The sequence below is a fragment of the Trematomus bernacchii genome, unplaced genomic scaffold (assembly GCF_902827165.1).
Source record: "Trematomus bernacchii unplaced genomic scaffold, fTreBer1.1, whole genome shotgun sequence".
Taxonomy (NCBI): Eukaryota; Metazoa; Chordata; class Actinopteri; order Perciformes; family Nototheniidae; genus Trematomus; species Trematomus bernacchii.
Genome location: NW_022987710.1, coordinates 3,553,584 through 3,573,248, shown reverse-complemented (window position 1 = coordinate 3,573,248; position 19,665 = coordinate 3,553,584).

The window sequence follows — 19,665 nt, the reverse complement described above, 5'->3', positions numbered from 1 at the left end:
ATTTTATTATTATATATAGTCGTTATTCATTTATTTTAAAGCTCAATAAGGAAGATTTAAACTTTCACACACGTTGACCGGCGAAAAACTCTGCCCGGTTCCCTCGGCCCCCACCACGTTGAATAAACAGAAGGCTGCTTTTGTGGAGGAAGTTACAGCGCTACGTACGCACATTTAGCTTTCAGTGTTACTGACCTGAGATGTTTTTATTACATGAATTAAGGTGACTGAGGCTTTTTAACATAGACTTTTCCAATGTCTGAGTGTAATATCTGCATTTTCTATTTTGGTTTGATAAGGACACATCCTGGGGATTGTGTTTACAAACATTGACCATACCGTTCACCATCCCCCACCCCCCTACTGTATGTTGATTTTTGACATGTAAATGGGTGGCATTTAGTACCTACCCCCCTCTGAGTGAATACCTGTTGTACCTGTCCGGGGCTAAGCCCAAAGGACGATGCTCTGATGTCATCACCCTCGCACATTTGTCATATGTTTACAAAAAACGATGTTAACACTTTCTCGTTCTTAATATATGCTATATTTAGGGTCGATATGTGTTGAATTTACTTTAAAATAGCAGATCACTGTGACCGGATATAGTTTTTTCGGCTTAGTGAACGTGTGTCTCTTCCTCCGCGGCTCCTCCGTGCAGAGAGGCCCCCCCCCCCGTTGACAATTCATGAGCGTCTAACTCTCTCCCCCCTCCCCCGTCGCACCTTCTAACAGAGCCCCCCCACATATCAAATCCCAATTTAACCCCTGGCCTCTGGAGCAGAAATGAAAGAGTTTTAAAAATGTTTACGTTTTGGTAAGTTTTTAGGGAAATGTTGTAATATTGCAACGTTGGCCTTAGGTGGGAGCAGAATTTCTGTATTTCTACTCACATTGTCTGAATAAATATATTGAACAACTAAGGGTTAATTTGCAGGATTGATTGCTTACTTAGCCCTATATCAGTATATAGCATGAATAATAATCACACATCACTCATATTTGTTATGAATAATCATTTATCATTTATTAAATAGTAAGTCGCTTTGGATAAAAGCGTCAGCTAAATGCAATTTATGAAAGCCTCACTCAGGATTTTTTTACCAAGTGTTTTTATTGCTCTTGGGGCATTAAAAACAAGATTTTAACTTTAGTTTTTTATATAATATCTGCATTTTCTCTTGTGAAAAACTAAGTCTTAGTTTGGCCATAGTTATTTAATATATAAAGACTATATATTATTGAATTACAAGATTAGATATACTTTATTTGATCTAAAATATTGATGTGTTCAAATGCTCTTCTAAACAAAACTGAAAGTCCATGAAAAGCTGTCTTCCTGTTTCTGTGAAGGAAGCGCCATCTCCTGGTTAAATCCTGAAATTGAAAATCTGGCAACGCCCTCTTGGAAAATAGTGGGAGGGCTTAACATTCCCAGATACTGGTCTTTGGCAGGTCTTAGGCAGGTAGTAGGCAGGAAGCAGTAAGCTGGAGTCTGAAATAAGATGCTCCATCTGTATGGTAAACAAGTCTCTTCACTCAGGTGTTTTTCCACAGGCCCTGAAAACTGCAGTCATTAAACCACTCTTAAAAAAGCATAATCTAGACGCTTCAGTAATGAACAATTACAGGCCAATATAAAACCTGCCATTTCTAGGTAAAATCATAGAAAAAGTTGTTTTTCAACAGTTGAGTAATTTATTGCATTTAAATAACTGTTTGGATGTGTTCCAGTCAGGATTTCGTCCAAACCACAGCACTGAGACTGCTCTTGTAAAGGTCTTCAATGACATCCACTTAAACACAGACAGTGGCAGAACTTCAGTGTTAGTATTATTAGATCTCAGTGCTGCGTTTGACACTGTTGACCACAACATATTACTAGACCGACTGGAAAACCGGGTGGGACTTTCATCAACAGTTCTAAATTGGTTTGAATCCTACTCTATAGGTAAATACAAATCTGAGTTGACAAATATGACATGTGGGGTTCCTCAAGGCTCCATCTTGGGGCCTCTTCTCTTTAACGTCTACATGCTACCGCTGGCTCAGATAATGAAAAACAACAAAATAAGTTACCATAGTTATGCGGATGACACACAAATTTACATAACCATTTCACCAGGAGACTATTCTCCAGTTAAAAACACTGAGTAAGTGCATTGAACAAATCAATGAGAGACAAAACTGAGGTAATGGTTTTTGGAGCCAAGGCAGAACGTATAAAAGTTAGCGCTGACCTTCAGTCTGCAATGTTCAAAACAACAGATAAAGCCAGAAATCTAGGTGTAGTCATGGACTCTGACCTGAGTTTCAACAGTCATATTAAAACAATTACTAAATCAGCCTACTATCACCTAAAGAACATATCTAGGATTAAAAGACTAATGTTACAGCAGGATTTGGAAAAACTTGTCCATGCTTTTATCTTCAGTAGACTGGACTACTGTAATGGTGTCTTTACAGGTCTCACTAAAAAATCTATTAGAAAGCTGCAGCTGATTCAGAACGCCGCTGCTCAAGTCCCCACTGACACTAAGAAAGTGGATCACATCACTCCTGTTCTGAAATCTTTACACTGGCTTCCTGTGTGTCAAAGAATAGATTTCAAAATACTGCTGCTGATTTATAAAGCACTGAATGGTTTAGGCCCAAAATACATTTCTGATCTCCTGCTAAATTATGAACCATCCAGAACTCTCAGGTCTTCAGGGACTGGTCAGCTTTCTGTCCCCAGAGTCAGAACTAAACATGGTAAAGCAGCGTTCAGTTATTATGCTCCAAATATCTGGAACAAACTCCCAGAAACCTGCAGGTCCGCTGCAACTCTTACTACTTTTAAATCCAGGCTGAAGACTTTTATTTTTGCCGCTGCTGAGCGGTTGTGTTTGGTTAATGAGCATTTGGGGCAAGTAACCCCAGGGAATCAGTGTCTGGGGACTTTGTCCTGGCTGGTTTTCTCTGTGTATGCTGCTCGGGAAGTATGTGCCATACAAGCGTACACAGCTCATGTTCGGAGAAACCTTAAAGAAAGGCATCAGTAAAATGGAATTCATATCTTAAACTGCACTGTAACTTTTTATTCATGTAATGTTTCTTTTAATTTGCCTTGCCTTGCCTTGCCTTGCCTTGCCTTGCCGCATAATTAATGAATAGAATATTCTAATCAGTTCTGATACAATGACAATAAATGTGTGCAATTTTCTGTGTTGAATGTTTCTTTCAATGTTATGGTTAGCATTTCTTTTTAATGAAATAAGTAAAAAATTCAAGCTCCGTTTTTTATTTATGGGCAAATATCCCCTATTATAGTGTATATAAGTCTCTAACGCAGCGTCCACACGGCGGCGTGCGTTGAAGCTTGCCGGCGGGCGTGTCTGAAACTCGACCAACAACCAATCACATGAATCTCCCGCCCCGGACACACAAGCATGCGGTTTGATTGGCTAGAGTTTGTACTGGCATATGATTTGATTGGCTGACGCTTCCGTCTAAGCTTCAAAAGTTGAACATTGCTCAACTTTTGAAGCGAGCAAAGCAAAGCAACGCTCCCACAATGCAGTTCGGCAAAGCGTGACGTCACCCCATTCAAAGTGAATGGGCAGTAGCGTTGAAGCTTCAACGCACGCCGCCGTGTGGACGGGCCGTAATGCAGTGTTTCTCAAAATGTGGGGCGTGCCCCCCCTGGGGGGCCCAGAGGCATGACAGGGGGGGGCGCAAGAGACCAGGAGGGAAAATGGTTTTGAAAAAAAAATAATAATAATAATTTGAAAAATGATTGATTAGAAAATAATATGATACAGTACAGTACAAGTACGTCTGGGTCTCTGTGTTTCATTCAAGCTCGGCTCTGTGTGTGTGAGGAACGAGCCATTTTGTGTGCGTGCGAGAGCGAGAGAGAGAGAGAGCGCACCGGTACTGGAGATCGTTGTTGTTAGCTTCTGGTGCTAGCGAGCTAGTGACCGGGTCTCAAACGTTTTGGTCACGATTAATGTAAACAATTATTTCCGAGGCACACGTTTATATGATCATTATAGTTATAAAAAATAAGAGAATACATGAAAAACAGGTATGAAATACTATATGACAGTAAAAAAAGAATAAAGTTTAAAAGGGGAGTGATTTGTAAAATATCCATAAAGAAATAGTAAATCTGTTTCAAATGGGTGTTGAGAGATGTATCCATAGATCTCTTCATTTTGCTCTAAAAATGCACCAGATTGATGCTTTTAACTTCAATATTTAAAAATAAATCTTCCCGGGGGAGCATGCCCCCGGACCCTCCTATGTTAGGTCCACTCCCCACCTATAAAAATAGCACTTTACCCCTGCTTACACCTATATGCCGTGAGCTGATTATCAAGCCTTCATTGTAACAGTCGCGGGTGTACTGTGTATTTGCGTGGGGATTGTTGCAGTAGAAAATTCCACTGTAGCGACCGGCACGCTCCAGAAGATAGTTAGGTAAGTTTGTGGTAGGCAGGATCTGGGGAAGTTTGTTATTGGGAAGACTGGCGTCAGTGGTTGTGAAGCGTTAGTGGTAGGTTGTTGTGTCACAAAAGAAAAAAAAGAAAAGGTATATAATGTTGTAAGTAGCCGTTGTTGAGTATGGCTTTTGTTTTGGAGCAGTTTGTGGCCAGTCCTACTGTGTGTCAGCTAGACCGGTGTAGGAAGGTTGACTTGCGGTTAATTGCTGACCACTATCACGTTTTTGTCTCCACTGCTCTTGCTAAAAGTGATCTCAAGGCTACTTTGCTAAATGGACTAGTTGAACAGGGGGTCTTGAGTCTGCCTAATTTAGTGGAATCTCCTGGCACGGTGGCCGGGGCTGTTGCAGCAGTATCTCCTAGTAAAGGCCACGTTGGTGTTACTCCTGGTGTTCAGAGTGCTAGTGTACAGGCAAAACCTTCAGTTCAACCCGCTTTCGGCAGAGTCCTCTCCTACAGGCTCTAAATTAGATGCCAGAATAAAAGTACGTGTGGCTCGTCTCCAGTGGGAGAAGGAGGAGCGTGATAGAGATTTTCAGCTCAGGAGGTAGCTGGAGATCAGGAAGTTGGAGGCAGACACTGCTGTCCGTATGCGTTAGCTAGAGCTCCAAGCAGCTGGGGTGGGTGATTCTGCTGTTACACAGTCTGGTCCTGCTGCCTCCTTCGACGTGAGTAGACATATTTCTTTGGTCCCTGTATTTCGTGAGTCAGAAGTGGAAATCTACTTTGGTGCATTTGAGCGCATTGCTGCTGCGTGGGCCATACTTTTACAGTGCAAGCTAGTTGGCAAGGCTCAGGAGGCTTGCTCTTCTCTTTCTGTCGAGGATAGTTTGGTGTATGACAATGTGAAAGGTGCTATTTTCAGGGCATAGGAGCTTGTGCCTGAGGCCTACAGGCAACGATTTCACGGCCTGAAGAAAACTTCTGGCCAAACTTATGTGGATTTCGCGAGGGAGAAGAAAGTCCTCTTTGACAGGTGGTGTAGAGATTGTAAAGCTGATGACATTACCTCAATGTGTGAGCTAATGTTGTTGGAGGAGTTTAAAAGCTGTGTACCCGAGCGTACGGTAGTCTATCTGAACGAGCAAAAAGTAACTACCCTTCAGCAGGCTGCCACTCTGGCAGATGAGTTTGCACTTATACACAAAAGCGTTTTTTTTCAGCGTGATCCCCCTCAGCAAGACACTTATCATAGAGCTCTTGACACTTATGTCCTCTGTGCCAGTTTTCCAGTGTCAGATCCCAGGCTAAAAAAATCTAGGTTTTTTTGTCATGACCCTGGTCATTTGATAGCAGACTGTGCAGTTTGGAAGCGAGAGCGGGCAGCAGGTGGCAAGCACCCAAAAAGGGTGGGCTTGATTAAAACAGTGTGTCCTAGTGGTCGGGCCACTGTTAACACGGGGCCTGATGAGTGTTTTAAACCGTTTATCTCTACTGCTTTTGTCTCTCTGTCAGGAAAGGTGGAGGACCAGCGGCAGGTCACGGTGTTACGAGACAGTGGTGGTTCACAGTCGTTCATTCTTGCCAGTGCCCTGCCCTTGAGTGCTGAGTCCGCCTGTGATGCAAGTGCCGTGGTAAGAGGTATCGAAATGGGTTTTGTGCCCGCACCTCTTCACAATATCCATGTCCAGTCTAAACTGGCTACTGGTTTCTTTCCAGTTGCCGTACTCTCCCAAGTTTCCTATCGACGGTGTAGATTTCATAATGGGAAATGATATAGCCGGATGTAAAGTGTATCCTACCCGAGGTTGTTGACGTTCCAATCCCTGGTGCTGTAGATGATAACCTAGCTCTGACTCATCCGGAGGTGTTTGCAGTTAGTGTTTTGACCAGAGCTCAGGCCCGTAAACAGGCTCAGGATGTGGATCTGGCTGATTCTTTGCTTGCTTCTGCCCTATCTAACTACAGGTTGACCCCTGTTGGTGGCTTAGTGGAGGGCCCTCCAATAGTGTGTGATGGTGCAATGGAGCCTGTCGCTATTGCTCCAGAGGTGGCTCTGCCTTTGACCCGTGAGGCGCTCATCACTGTCCAGAAAGGTGATCCTACTTTGACCAAGTGTTTTGACGCTGCTGAGAACCCTAATGAGTGTAATAGGAAACAGTCGTTTTTCGTGGATGATGGTGTGCTGATGCGCCGGTGGGCTATCTAGTCAAGTGATGCAGATGTTGGTTCAGGTGTTGACTGGAACAGCGTTTATCAGTTAGTGGTTCCTGTGAGTTGTCGGCAGCAGGTTTTGGCGTTAGCACATGAGCACTTGTGGTCTGGCCACTTAGGTGTGACTAAGACTTATGACCGGATCCTTCAACATTTCTTCTGGCCAGGATTGAAAGATGACGTAGTGTGTTTCTGTAGAATTTGTAGCACATGCCAGGTGGTGGGTAAACCACCGGTGCTTTTGCAAGAACTTTTCGGGAGTTGTGGCACCGCTACGCAAACTGTGTAGTCCTAATGTTCCATTTGTATGGACTGATGAGTGTTGCCACTCCTTTAGCTCTGCCAAGTCTCTCCTCTGTAGTGCTCCAGTGTTGTGTGCGCCTAACTTCACCCTTCCCTTCAAACTAGAGGTGGATGCTAGTGGTTCTGGGGCTGGTGCTGTTTTGCTGCAGGAAGGTGATGGGGGTGTGTACCATCCTGTGTGCTACTTATCGACCAAGTTCAAGCAACATCAGCTGAACTATTCCACCATTGAGAAAGAGACTCTGGCCATGCTCCTTGCCCTGCAGCATTTTGAAGTGTATGTTGGGTCCAGTTCAACGCCAGTGGTGGTGTACACCGACCACAACCCACTCGTATTCTTGTCCCAGATGTTCAACCACAACCAGCGGTTGATGCGCTGGGCCCTGCTGGCACAAGACTACAATATCGTCATAAAGTACAAGAAGGGAGCGGATAATGTGGTGGCCGATGTACTGTCCCGTGGGTGAGATCCCACAATTTTTTTTTTCTCCCTTCATTCATACCCAATAATGTGTGTGTTTTGGTAACTGTGGCCAAACACTTGTTTGGTTTTATGGAGAGGGGTGTTACGTGCCATAGTGCTTGTGTGTGTGTGCTTGTGTGTCTCTCTCTCTCCCTGATTGTCTCCAGGTGCAGCCTCTCCCCAGGTGCTCCCAATCCCCAATCAGTTTAACGTGTGTGTAGCTCATTGATAGGAAATGTGCTCTAGTGTACCTTTGTACCTTGTTTAATGTAGTCACTTTCTGTTTAAAGAAAGTTGTTCTAGTTCATTTTGCAAGCTGGCTGGTGAGCCCTTTTTCTTTGTTTAATTAAAAGTCCACCTTGTGGCTTCACAAACCGGTTTCCTCTCCTTTTTCTCTTGCCCGGTTGTTTTTGTGTTTTGTTACTTCTCTTTGGTTCCCCTAGACCAGTAGGCAGTGGCGGCGCCAGGGTATGGCTGGGGTAGGCTACAGCCATACCAAGAAATGGCTTAGCCCCACCTTAGCCCCACCATGAAAAATGATGTTAAAGTAAGCAAAATAAAGTCCGCCAACTCACGCGGAGTAAATTGCACAGACAGCAGTTAGTAAGATTGATTTCAGTAGCCACTTGTCTGGAAATACCGAACACTAGAAACGGTTTTGAAAACTTTTGTCACGTAGTGATCGTCTTCTCAATAGAACATCTTTGATAATGTCTTCTGGCCAATCAGAATCACGATAACGGCGTGGTGTTGTTGCAGGAAGTCCCGACGGAGAATACTTTTGCTGTAGTACATCTCTATACATCGATACAACATTACGTGTTGATAGAAATCAACACGTAATGAAATAAGACCCCACGGTTTGATGATTGATAGGTGTGTGGGCTGTCTTTCATTTTGACACACAGAACAATGGGGGCGATCCACCCTTATCCACAATGTAAAGTAATTCACACAGCCTCTTCCCTCTTCTCTCTGTGAGGAGCAGCAGGTTCAGCTTTTAGAACAAAGTAACACAAAACAAAAATGGCATTCATTTTTTTCAATGTGTAGTAATAGATTTATTTATTTTTCTTCTCAAGAGAGTACCAGAATGTGTATTTTATGTTAGTATTTCAAAAAATCTCCTGGGGGAGAATCCCCCCAAACCCCAGGGATTGGGTTTTCAGCATGTCAACTCTTTCACCTGTGGGGAAATTGCAGGAATGGCTCCAGGTCGCCCTTTTTATTTACTACAAGACAAATATGCCTTTTTATTTCATACAGTTCAATTTGGATTGAGACAGGGAAATAATCTAAACCTCACGCGTGGCGTTTCACTGTCAAGGGGGGCGATATAGCGTGTATGTAATTACATTGCAAATACTGACTTGAGCCCCACCACTGTATGGGTTAGCCAGTGGCGGCCGGTCCATAGGGGCGCTAGGGGCGCCGCCCCAAAATTAAAATTAAAATAAAAAATATTTTTTTTATTTTTATTTTTATTTTATTTTTTAATGAACAAGGTAAATATTATATAATTGGTATCAGTAAAATGTATAATCTACAATAAAATCTCGTTTAAAATTGTGTTACGATGTCTAAAGTTACTGATAAGTCACATGTTTCCTGCCTGGCCTTGCCCGTGTATCATTACCTTCTCTCGTCAGGGCGCTAAGAGAGGAGCCCTCAACCAGTGCAGCAGCAGCCACTAGCAGCTGACTGTTGCTATCTGTAAAGTGTAAACTATGCCGCCGAAACATAATTTCAGCCAATCAGCGTCGTCAAATCTGATGGTCACCGGGCGCCAATGTCAGCGCCCGGTGCAGTCTGTGAGTAGTTTGGACAGTGACTCGTATCCGGGTGACGCAGTAGTTGATGAGGATGGCTTCGTGTGCAGGTGGAGTCTCCGGACCTCGGTCCCCGCCTAATTCCGTTCAAGAGCTAATCTCCAATCCTTTCGAAAGGAGAAGTTTGGCAGATAAATTGTTGCTTAAAGACCTTGGACCAGACCAACCCGATTTGAATATATCGCAGCAATCTCGTGAAAAAGACAAAACTTATACACGAGGCTTCGCACGTAGCTGGTACACCAAAAAGGCTTGGCTAGCTGGATGCAAACAGGTAAATGCTGTCTTTTGTTTCCCATGCTTGCTCTTCAAACAAAGAGTGTCGCTTAAAATCTGCTTCCCATCGGACTAAAACCTCCATGTAATCTGAAAACAGATACTTGAAGTTATTTAAACCTTTTACAAACTTTTTGTTCTTTCTTGCTCTAGCCTTGCCAGTTACATTGTACATAACACATATATTATCATTATGCTAACTGGTTTTTCGTGTTAGACGATGTAGCTTTTTCATTTCTGAGTTATTGCTATATGTAAATAAGCCTGTTTGTAAATAATCCTCAGAGAAACAAAGAAACAACACAATGTATGACGTTTTGTGCTGTGGTTCTTTTTTTTTAATTGCATTTATTCACAGTTCAGTTTGAAATGCTGTAGTGACTTGTATTGAACCACTTAAATATTTATAATTAATGCTACTGAAAAGATGCTATTAATGACCAGAAACACATTATCTACAGTTTTTATATCCCACATGCAGTTCACTGTAAAGCCACTTGGTGGAGGTGTTGGTTCATAAAACATGAATAGTTTTAAGAAAGAAAAAAACAAAGACCAGTTCTGAGAATACAAATATATACTGAATACTGAAATAAATAATATTTTCCACACTGAAGATTATGGAGGTATTGATCAGTCTTCTCATATTTTTAAGCCTCGATTTCTCCTTTCCCCCCACCTCTAACATCACCAGAAGTCATAATTTAAGGGGTCATTTCTCGCAAAGAATTGCGGGGGGGTAATCCCCCCGGACCCCCCGGGTCCGTTTGATTCTATATGTCAGTAGCCCCACCAAAAAAAAAGGCCACCAGCCGCCACTGGGTTAGCCCTACCATAGATTACCCAACAAAAATACTCTGGAGCCGCCACTGCCAGTAGGGAACGTAACACTTAAAAATATGAATCTCACATTTCCGATACCGGGGGGGAAAACGCGTCATCTGCAGGAAACAGCGTCTGAGGGCATCTTAATATTCAATAAACTATGAATGTTTTATATCCATGTAACGGGAAGAAACTCAGCTAACTGATTTTTTATTTTTATTTTTTTAAAAACACAAAGCTAGCTCTGGGCCTATGATTTAGCCACAAGCGAAAAATTCTAACGGCGTTTTGCACAGAAACTCACTCATAACACCCTTATTACTTATCGTAGCTGCACGTCCAACCCATCGATCTGATCGTGAGATGACACACAATCGATCGGTACATACATCATCACTCCATGATAAGAACTCGCGGAACAGGTCCTTGGCATTGGCATGACTGGATCGATTGTGAACTGAACCAGAGCTTCCAACAGTAAATGTTAGGCTGGCAGAGGGTGCGGCCAGCGCCGCTGGGTGTGGCCATAGCTCTTTGGGATTGGTCCATTTCGTTCCGGGTACCGCATGACATCATGCGGTACCCGGAAGAATCAAATGGGCAGTGACGTATCTCCAACGAGGCGTTTTGGGGAGGTATTTTCTGTGTTAGAGTTTTACTCGCTACAGGGTGTACTTTGAGGGTTTTGACTCTGCACACCGTTTACATGCATAAAAACCTTCATAACACACAAGGGGACGGGTAATAACCGGAAAAGCATGACATGGGAGCTTTAACATTTAAAAACCTATGAATGTGTCATACCCACTTAACGGGAAGAAACTCAGCCATCAGACAATATTAACAATTTTTTGCAAAACGAAACATAAGTTAGGAGTTATAGCGACATCGTCTTTTATGGCGAGGGATGTGTTTCCATGGAAACGGCATATGATGAAACCCCATAATTGACGTAGAGCTGTTGAGGGCTGGACCGTTAACCATTATCTGAAGTGTGGTGCTGTTTTGACCCTTTTCATAGGCGTTACGACAACATTGTGTTTTATGGCGAGGGATGCGTTTCCATGGAAACGGCATAGGGTGAGATGTCAGATTTGACGTAGAGCTGTTGAGGCATGGAGAGGTGATATACAGGTGAAGATTGTGGGACGACCGGACCGTGTCCATTGGAGCTACAGCGACATCGTGTTTTATGGCGAGGGATGCGTTTCCATGGCAACAGCCTATGGTGAGATCTCAGATTTGGCGTAAAGCTGTTGAGGCATGGACCGGTGATATACAAGCGAAGTTTGGGGGGCGATCGGACCGTGTCCATTGGAATTACAGCGACATCGTGTTTTATGGCGAGGGATGCGAGGGTTTCCATGGAAACGGTATGATGACGCCCCATAATTGACGTAGAGCTGTTGAGGGCAGGACCATTAACCATTATCTGAAGTCTGCTGCTCTGAGCATGTCAGTTGGAGTTATGACATCATCGTGTTCCATGACACAGGTGTTTATATTTGAGCTAACGACGTGTCCAGAGATCACAGGTTTCCATGGTAATCAAATAAATGTGGCAAAGGCTCAAATTTGTTGAACAACACATTTGTAACAGGTTTGTTAATTGACCAAAAAATATGAACAGTTGGAAGATTGGAGATAGGATTATTTGTAGGTCATTGAAAAGTAGAATCATTTAGAAAGATGTGAACATTGAAGTTTCTATTTTAGAAAAGCTGACACTGTAGTGCATCGCTGGTTTTAAAAGTGATTTATAAGAGTCATGTTTAAAGATGTGCAATACTTAAAACGTTTATAAAGGTCCTCTGAGTGTGTGTCATTAGTTAGCTGATAAAATGTTAGGGATAAATACCTTGACATATTGACTACAAGAGCTTGAATCAAACAAGCAACCTTGTATTTGAAAGATTAACTCACATAGCAACAGTTGCACCTGGTATATAAGTGGTGTGGCTGAGTACTTTAAAGGGTTCATGAATAGAGGGGACTTGAATGTGAAATAGGAACAAGAAATTAAAAGTCTAAATGCATGAAAAAGCAGCAGAATATTTGAACTGAAAACTTTAGAACTAAAAGCATACGTCACCAATAATGTCTAAAATATGTGGAACATGTTGAAGTCAGTATGAAGTCTCCATCAGACGGAAAATAATAGGCTGAGACAGTCTGTTAAACTACAGTGACCACGTCATTAGTCTGCTGCTCTAATCACATCATCGTGTTCCATAAAACAGGTGTTTATATTTGAGCTAACGACGTGTCCAGAGATCAAAGGTTTCCATGGTGATCAGTGAGAGGAGAGCATTTTCATTGTTCTGAATGAGAGATAAACCTGTTACATGTGAACGTTTTGTTGAAGAACCGTAACAGATATCGGTGAAATTTCAAAGCGTGAAGCATGTCAAGGAACTTGAGCATCTGAAGTGTACTTTTTGTGTACTTTCGGGTTAATAATGTGGCCTTTTTGGCAGATTAACAAAAGGTGTGCGGCTGCTGTGGTGGGGAAAGGTGAGGCTGAATTTACAATGGAGTTTAATGGAGACATGTTGAACGTTTTTGTCACTTCATGCCCTCAAGAAGCATTTTGTTTAATTATTTTGCTTAATTTTTTTTTATCTTTCAAGCTACGAGATGTTTTTCTACGTTTGTCATGAAAAATTATGTCTCAGGAATGTATGGTTTGGGAATTATGGCAGGTTTAAAAGAAAATGAAGGCAAAATTAAATCTGTCCTCCACTCTAGCTGTGACATCACGCACTCTAAAATCTGAAGAAGGCCTCTTTACCAAGGTCTGAACAATAGGCGTGTTCACACCAAGTACTTTGCAGTACTTAGTTCCGGCACTCAGTGCCCCGGCACTTTTTACCCCAGGGCACTTAGTACAGATCGCGTTCACACCGGAGTACTTTTCCCTGAGGGAAGATTACGCAAATGAGCCGCTGACGTCACTTCTTCTTCTTCTGCTTTGGGTTTACTGGCAGGCCACAAACCACTTCACGGCGAGTACAGTAGGTGGCGTTACGCACCTTAAAGTTGTTTGCAATCCGCTACAAAAACAAGAGAAGAAGAAGAAAAACTTCCCGCGTGTACTGCGACGCCCACCCACTCGCTGTACATTAGGCGTCTGTTGTTTACCTTCCGACCTCAGACATGATGGAGATGGAGTCGACTGAAGTTGTGCTGTTTGTGCTCATGTTATACAGCTTTGTAACTGAGTTAATGCAGCCTGAGCAACTTGCGTACAATAACAAAACAAGCCGAGCACGAGTGGTGGTGGAGAACGCTTTTGGCAGACTGAAGGGCAGGTGGCGGTGCTTGATGAAAAGAAACGACTGCAAGATGGACAAGATCAAAATCCAGGTGGCAGCATGTTGCATATTACATAACCTTTGTGAAAGTAAGGATGATGAGTACAGGGACGAATGGACTGCCTTACCGGCGACCCAGCTTGATGGGCCAGCGCCAGCCATTGCCGAGGCTGGGGGGCAAGACACGCGCACAGCCCTTATGAGGCATCTGAACAGCGTGTAAATTGTACATTGTAAACATTTTGACAATAAAGCTGATCTTTTGTACAGTACTTTTGTTTCTCTCTTTTATTTTCCAGTCAAGACAGGCAACATTACAATAGTGTACAGTGTGGCAATATAATAACAATAAACTGTGCCAGGTGTGTTGTATGCACAGTAAATAGGCTCATCAGCAAACCCACCTTTATTATTTATTATATATATATATATCTTCCTGAGACCCAGTGCATCCGTCTGCCATAAACACTATGGAAACCTACATGTTAATTTCGGCCCAGTTTCGCTTCAGAAGAATTAAGATATTGAATACGCCAGTTTAAAAAGGTGGGTTTTCAGGCAGGATTTGAAGTTTGAGAGTGAGTCCATATTGCGGATGTCTTGTGGGAGAGAGTTCCAGAGACGAGGGGCAAAGTGGCTGAAGGTACAGTGAGTTGGAAGGCAGAGGAGGATCGGAGAGCACGAGAGGGAGTGTAGGTGTGAAGGAGTTCAGAAAGATATGGAGGTGCAAGAGTGTGAAGGGCCTTGAAGGTGAGGAGCAACATGATGGGGGTTTTTGAAAATCCTGTGGGCTTTCTTCCTGAGCCGCTGGGAGTAGAGGTCCTCCATGGATGGCAGCTGCGTCCTGGTGATGTGCTGTGCAGTTTTTACCACCCTCTGTAGAGTCTTACGACTGAGGGTGGTGCAACTGCCATACCAGGCTGTGATGCAGCCAGTCAGGATGCTCTCTATGGTGCACCTGTAGAAGGTCAGGATGCTCTCTATGGTGCACCTGTAGAAGGTCAGGATCCTCTCTATGGTGCACCTGTAGAAGGTCAGGATCCTCTCTATGGTGCACCTGTAGAAGGTCAGGATCCTCTCTATGGTGCACCTGTAGAAGGTCAGGATACTCTCTATGGTGCACCTGTAAAAGGTCAGGATCCTCTCTATGGTGCACCTGTAGAAGGTCAGGATCCTCTCTATGGTGCACCTGTAGAAGGTCAGGATGCTCTCTATGGTGCACCTGTAGAAGGTCAGGATCCTCTCTATGGTGCACCTGTAGAAGGTCAGGATACTCTCTATGGTGCACCTGTAGAAGTTGCAGAGTATCCTGGAGTCCATGTTGAACCTCCTCAGCCTGCGGAGGAAGAAGAGCCGCTGTCGAGCTGTTTTGGTGATGGTGTTTGTGTGATGAGTCCATGTCAGGTCCTCATTGATGGCGATGGGGGCGTGTCCCTCTCTCTGCTGCTTCCTGTAATCCACAATCAGCTCCTTGGTTTTGCTGACGTTGAGATGGAGGTTGTTATCCTGACACTAAGATGTCAGCTTTTCGACCTCCTCTCTGTATGCCGTCTCGTCGGCGTCGGTGATCAGGCCGATGGCGGTCGTGTCGTCAGCAAACTTCACGATGGTGTTGGAGCTGTGTGTGGCCACGCAGCCTTGAGGGTCTCCAGTGATGAGGATCAGGGTGGAGGATGTGATGTTTCCCACCCGCACTGCCTGGGGTCTGCCCGTCAGGAAGTTCAGGATCCAATCACAGAGGGTACTGTTGAGCCCGAGGTCCCTGAGCTTGCTGACCAGCTTGGAGGGCACAATGGTGTTGAAAGCTGAACTGTAGTCAATGCACAGCATTCTCTTATATGTGTTAACTACCTGGTACGATCATTTGTATAGCCCTTATTTAAATCATTAGACCATCAAAGACCATCTTCATATTTCTATATTTATAATTAGAACAGTGACTGAGCGCATTTACAACAGTGTTAAACAGATGTTAAAATGTAAGCTTACATGTATCAAGAGTCCTTTAACTTCTCGCAGGGCCTATAGAAAACGCATTCATTGTGGGCCCAGATTCAGGTACTCTTTCTCTTAAGAGTCAAGCAATTTTGGCCTCCTTCGCCACTTTACAACTTCCATAGGAATGAACTTGGCCAATCCGAAAAGTCTGGGCTCTGGTTTCACATCATTGAGGACCTGACTCATCACACACGAGTGTTATCAGCTCGACAGCTTGAAAGCATCTCTCCTTCCTTTCTCAGGCTGAAGAGGTTCAAAATGGACTCCAGGATACTCTGTAAATGTTACAGGTGCACCATTGAGAGTATAGAATAGAATAGAAAGTCTTTGTCACATACATATACAACAAGATTTTTGAGTGCAACCCTGTAACAGTAACAACATCAGACTAACACACAATGGATAAACAATCATACATGGGGGAATAAATAGTTAAGAGCAATGCGTAAAATAAAGCTATACAGTGCATTACAAAAGTTAGAAAGTGTATATGGGCAAAGTAATTAAGATTATTGCACTTAGGTATGTTGGTATAGCAGCCTTGGTGGCCCAGGGGTAGTAAATGTTTCTGAGTCTGTTTGTCCGTCTTTTACAGCTCCTGTATATCCTACCAGTAGGCAGGAGAGAGAACAGTTTTCTTTGCTCTGCTGAGTCACCGGGAACTGGAGATGTTTCCCAGAGAAGGCAGAGGGCAGCCATTTGTATTACCCTCTTCAGGAATTTTCTGTCCACGGTAGAACAGCCAACAGCTTCTCCTTCAGTCTGTTCTTCCGAAGCACCCTCTGGAAGATAGTCGCTGCTGGGCCCTCTTCACTGCCACAGTTGGGTGTGCTATCAAGCTAAGGCTCTCGGAAATGTGTACCCCCAAGCTCTTGAAGGTGGAGACCCTCTCCACTCTGTCTCCATTGATGTGAAGAGGTGCAGGTTCTGCTCTATGTTTTCTAAAGTCATTAGTCAATCAGTTCTTTAGTTATGGTTGTGTTAAGGGACAAGTTGTTATCAGAAAACCATGCAGACAGCTTCAGGATCTCGTCGTTGTACGCCGACTTGACTTCACGATGTATGAGACCGACCACGGGTGTCATCGGCAAATATAATGGAGTTGGAGTGGTGGATAGGAGTGCAGTTGTGTGTATTGGAGAGAGCTCAGCACGCAGCCCTGTGGGGAGCCACTGAAAGTGCAGGTGGAGGAACAGTAGGGGCCTATTTTCACTATTTGAGGACAGTCTGTGACTATGTTGCAGGTGATGGGGACACAAGTTCCAGGTCCGGAGAGCAATGTGTGTGTGTGACCCTGCTGTCCATGCACCAGTCATTGTGAACATAGACACACAGTTTCACCTCCTCTGCTGTTCCAGTCGAAGCGGTGGATAGTGCGGCCTGGTAGCTGCACTGCTGCGTCCCGGATCTGCTGGTGTAGGAGCTAGGATTCTGTGATGATCAAACAGCAGTCACGGACATTGGTGTTAGCAGCCAGTAGTACCACCAGTTCTTCCATCTTCGATCTTATTTTTGAGTTTGCTTGCACATTGTGTCACCATTCACTTGCACTATTTTTACTTGTTTATTATGTCTTATGTCTCAAGTCTTTGAAATCTTCTGCTGTTGGAGAAGCATGGGATTTTCATAGCCAAACTATGCTGTAGGTATTGTGTTATTGTGGCACTATATATATGTATTTTTTAAAAAGGTCTTCAGGCACAATAACACAATACCTACAGCATAGTTTGGCTATGAAAATCCCATGCTTCTCCAAATAGTTAATTTGTTCATTGCAAATGATCAAAATCTGCTGCACCACCACACCACCAAAGACGTTCAACAGAGACACACAACTCTCTCCATGGACGTCTTACGGCTTGTCTGACCAAATTACAGAGAGATCTGCATTGGCATGTGGATTTCTTCAGGCCTGGCCAACTTACTTTGATCTTCAACTTGTGGGATGAAGTGTTAAACATTTCTGAGCAATGCGAAACTGCAATACAGCAAACTACAAAAATACACAAAATAAACTGTCTACTGTTTGACAGAAAGAGTCAGAATAGGATGAAGACGGGTTTCGTTCAGCCTTTTCCTACCTTGTCCCTGATCAGATGCTGTATATATATATAGGGTAACACTTTATATTAAAGGGGACCTATCATGCAAAATGCACTTTTGTACGTCTTTTATACATGAATATGTGTCCCCGGTGTTCCAGGGAATTCACCAAGTGTCAGAAAGCACAACCCTCTCTATTTTCCTCCATACCCAAATCTCAAAAAAAGGGGCTGCAACGGATCTGATAAAAACTGATCCAGATTTGAACACTGTCCTGACGTCAGGACGGTGGCGCTACGGCTATTGGGCCAACTCTCCACCTATCAGGGGAATGTGGGGTTGGGCCACGGCCGGCCATTGCCGCTCGAAAGCGCTGGAGACGCTGTAGTACATATGCCAGGCCTGTAAGTGGCGCTGTAGTCTGCCACAAAAGCAGCGAAGAAGACTTCCCGCGCGTGGTTGCCATGGTTCCACTTCTGTTTATTCTCCACTGTGGCTTTTTTTCTCCCTCCCCGAGGCAAGCGTTTGCTCCTGCTGCTGTAATTCAATGCAATCCCTCCCCGTTGAGGCAAGCACTGTAATTCTCTCCGGTTAGTCCACCAGCAGATGACAAACACCCACCTCTCCGCCTCTTCCAAGGAACGAGGGGACCGTGCGGCAGAGTTTCAGTTTCAGTTTCTTTCGCCGGTCAAGATATCCGTTAAAGTTTAAATCTTCCGGACAAAATTAGAAAAGTGCCGGTCAAAGGTCTTCTTTGTTATTTATTGAGCTTTAAAACAAATGAATAACGACTCTATGTAATAAAACACGGAGGAAGGAGATCTCTTTTTCTCCCCCTCTTCTGACAGCCCAGCAGCTGATCAGAGCACGGCTCACCTCTCCTGCAGGGGGGCGTGGTCAGCAGAATCAGACCCGTAGACAGCAAACAGCACATAGAGCGAAATGAGGCATGGCTAAAATGCATGATCTGTTTGGTATTTTGAAAACAGAAACGTATAAATATACCTTATATAGGTATGGCCCTACAATATATCATTTAAATATAGCATGATAGGTCCACTTTAATATAAAGTGTTACCAATAATAATATTAATAATAATCGTTATTAATGTTGTTATTATTTTTAAATGTGTTAGAATTCACCAATGAACATACTGTCAGATATTACATGCTGTTTGGAGAAACTCCAGCAGGCCCATCTGTACTGCAAAGGTTCCTTTCCCTGGCAGGCCAAGTTTTCTCATATCGACCTTTTCCTCACAAGCCATTTCTTTACTATACTGTTAATTGTCTACAAAATCAATCTTAAAGAAAAACATATTAAAAACATGAAGTAAGTAAAAGTCATAGGCACAATGGAGACTGTGGAAAGTCTGCTCATAACAATAAAAATAAATATGCAAAGACAGGTAAAGTAGCCTTTTTCCTCAAGTCTCACCACAAGAAGGGAAGGACAGGTATACGGTAAAAAATGCGTACACAGCACAACAGGACAGTGTCTTTAACGCAATTGTGTTGGGAGTAGGAGAAGTCGAGTCAGAGAGAGCGGCCGAGGAACTGCACGGCTGCAGCTTAATATGCTCCCGTCTCCTCAGGTGGACCAATCAGCCTGTCGAGGGCAGCCAATCAGCAACCGGGCACCACCTGTTCAATCACAAGCAGCCACACAGACACAGAAGGAGGAAGAAATATCTGCACACAATATACATAACGACCCAGGGTCGTAACAATATAAAGAACACAAAAAGGTTCACACTTAAATACTAAGTCACAGCTCCCTCAATCCTTTTAATAGAAAGAGTGAATCTCGAAAATGTATTTAAGAGAAATAATTTAAATAACTTTTTGGTTATTTTACCAGTGTTTTTGAAAGTGCAAAACACTCAAGTGCAAATTAAAACTTTAATATGTTGACAGATTTCATAAACGTTCTGAAATTGTACCTTGTATGTTGTCTTGTTCTTTTTTGAGGA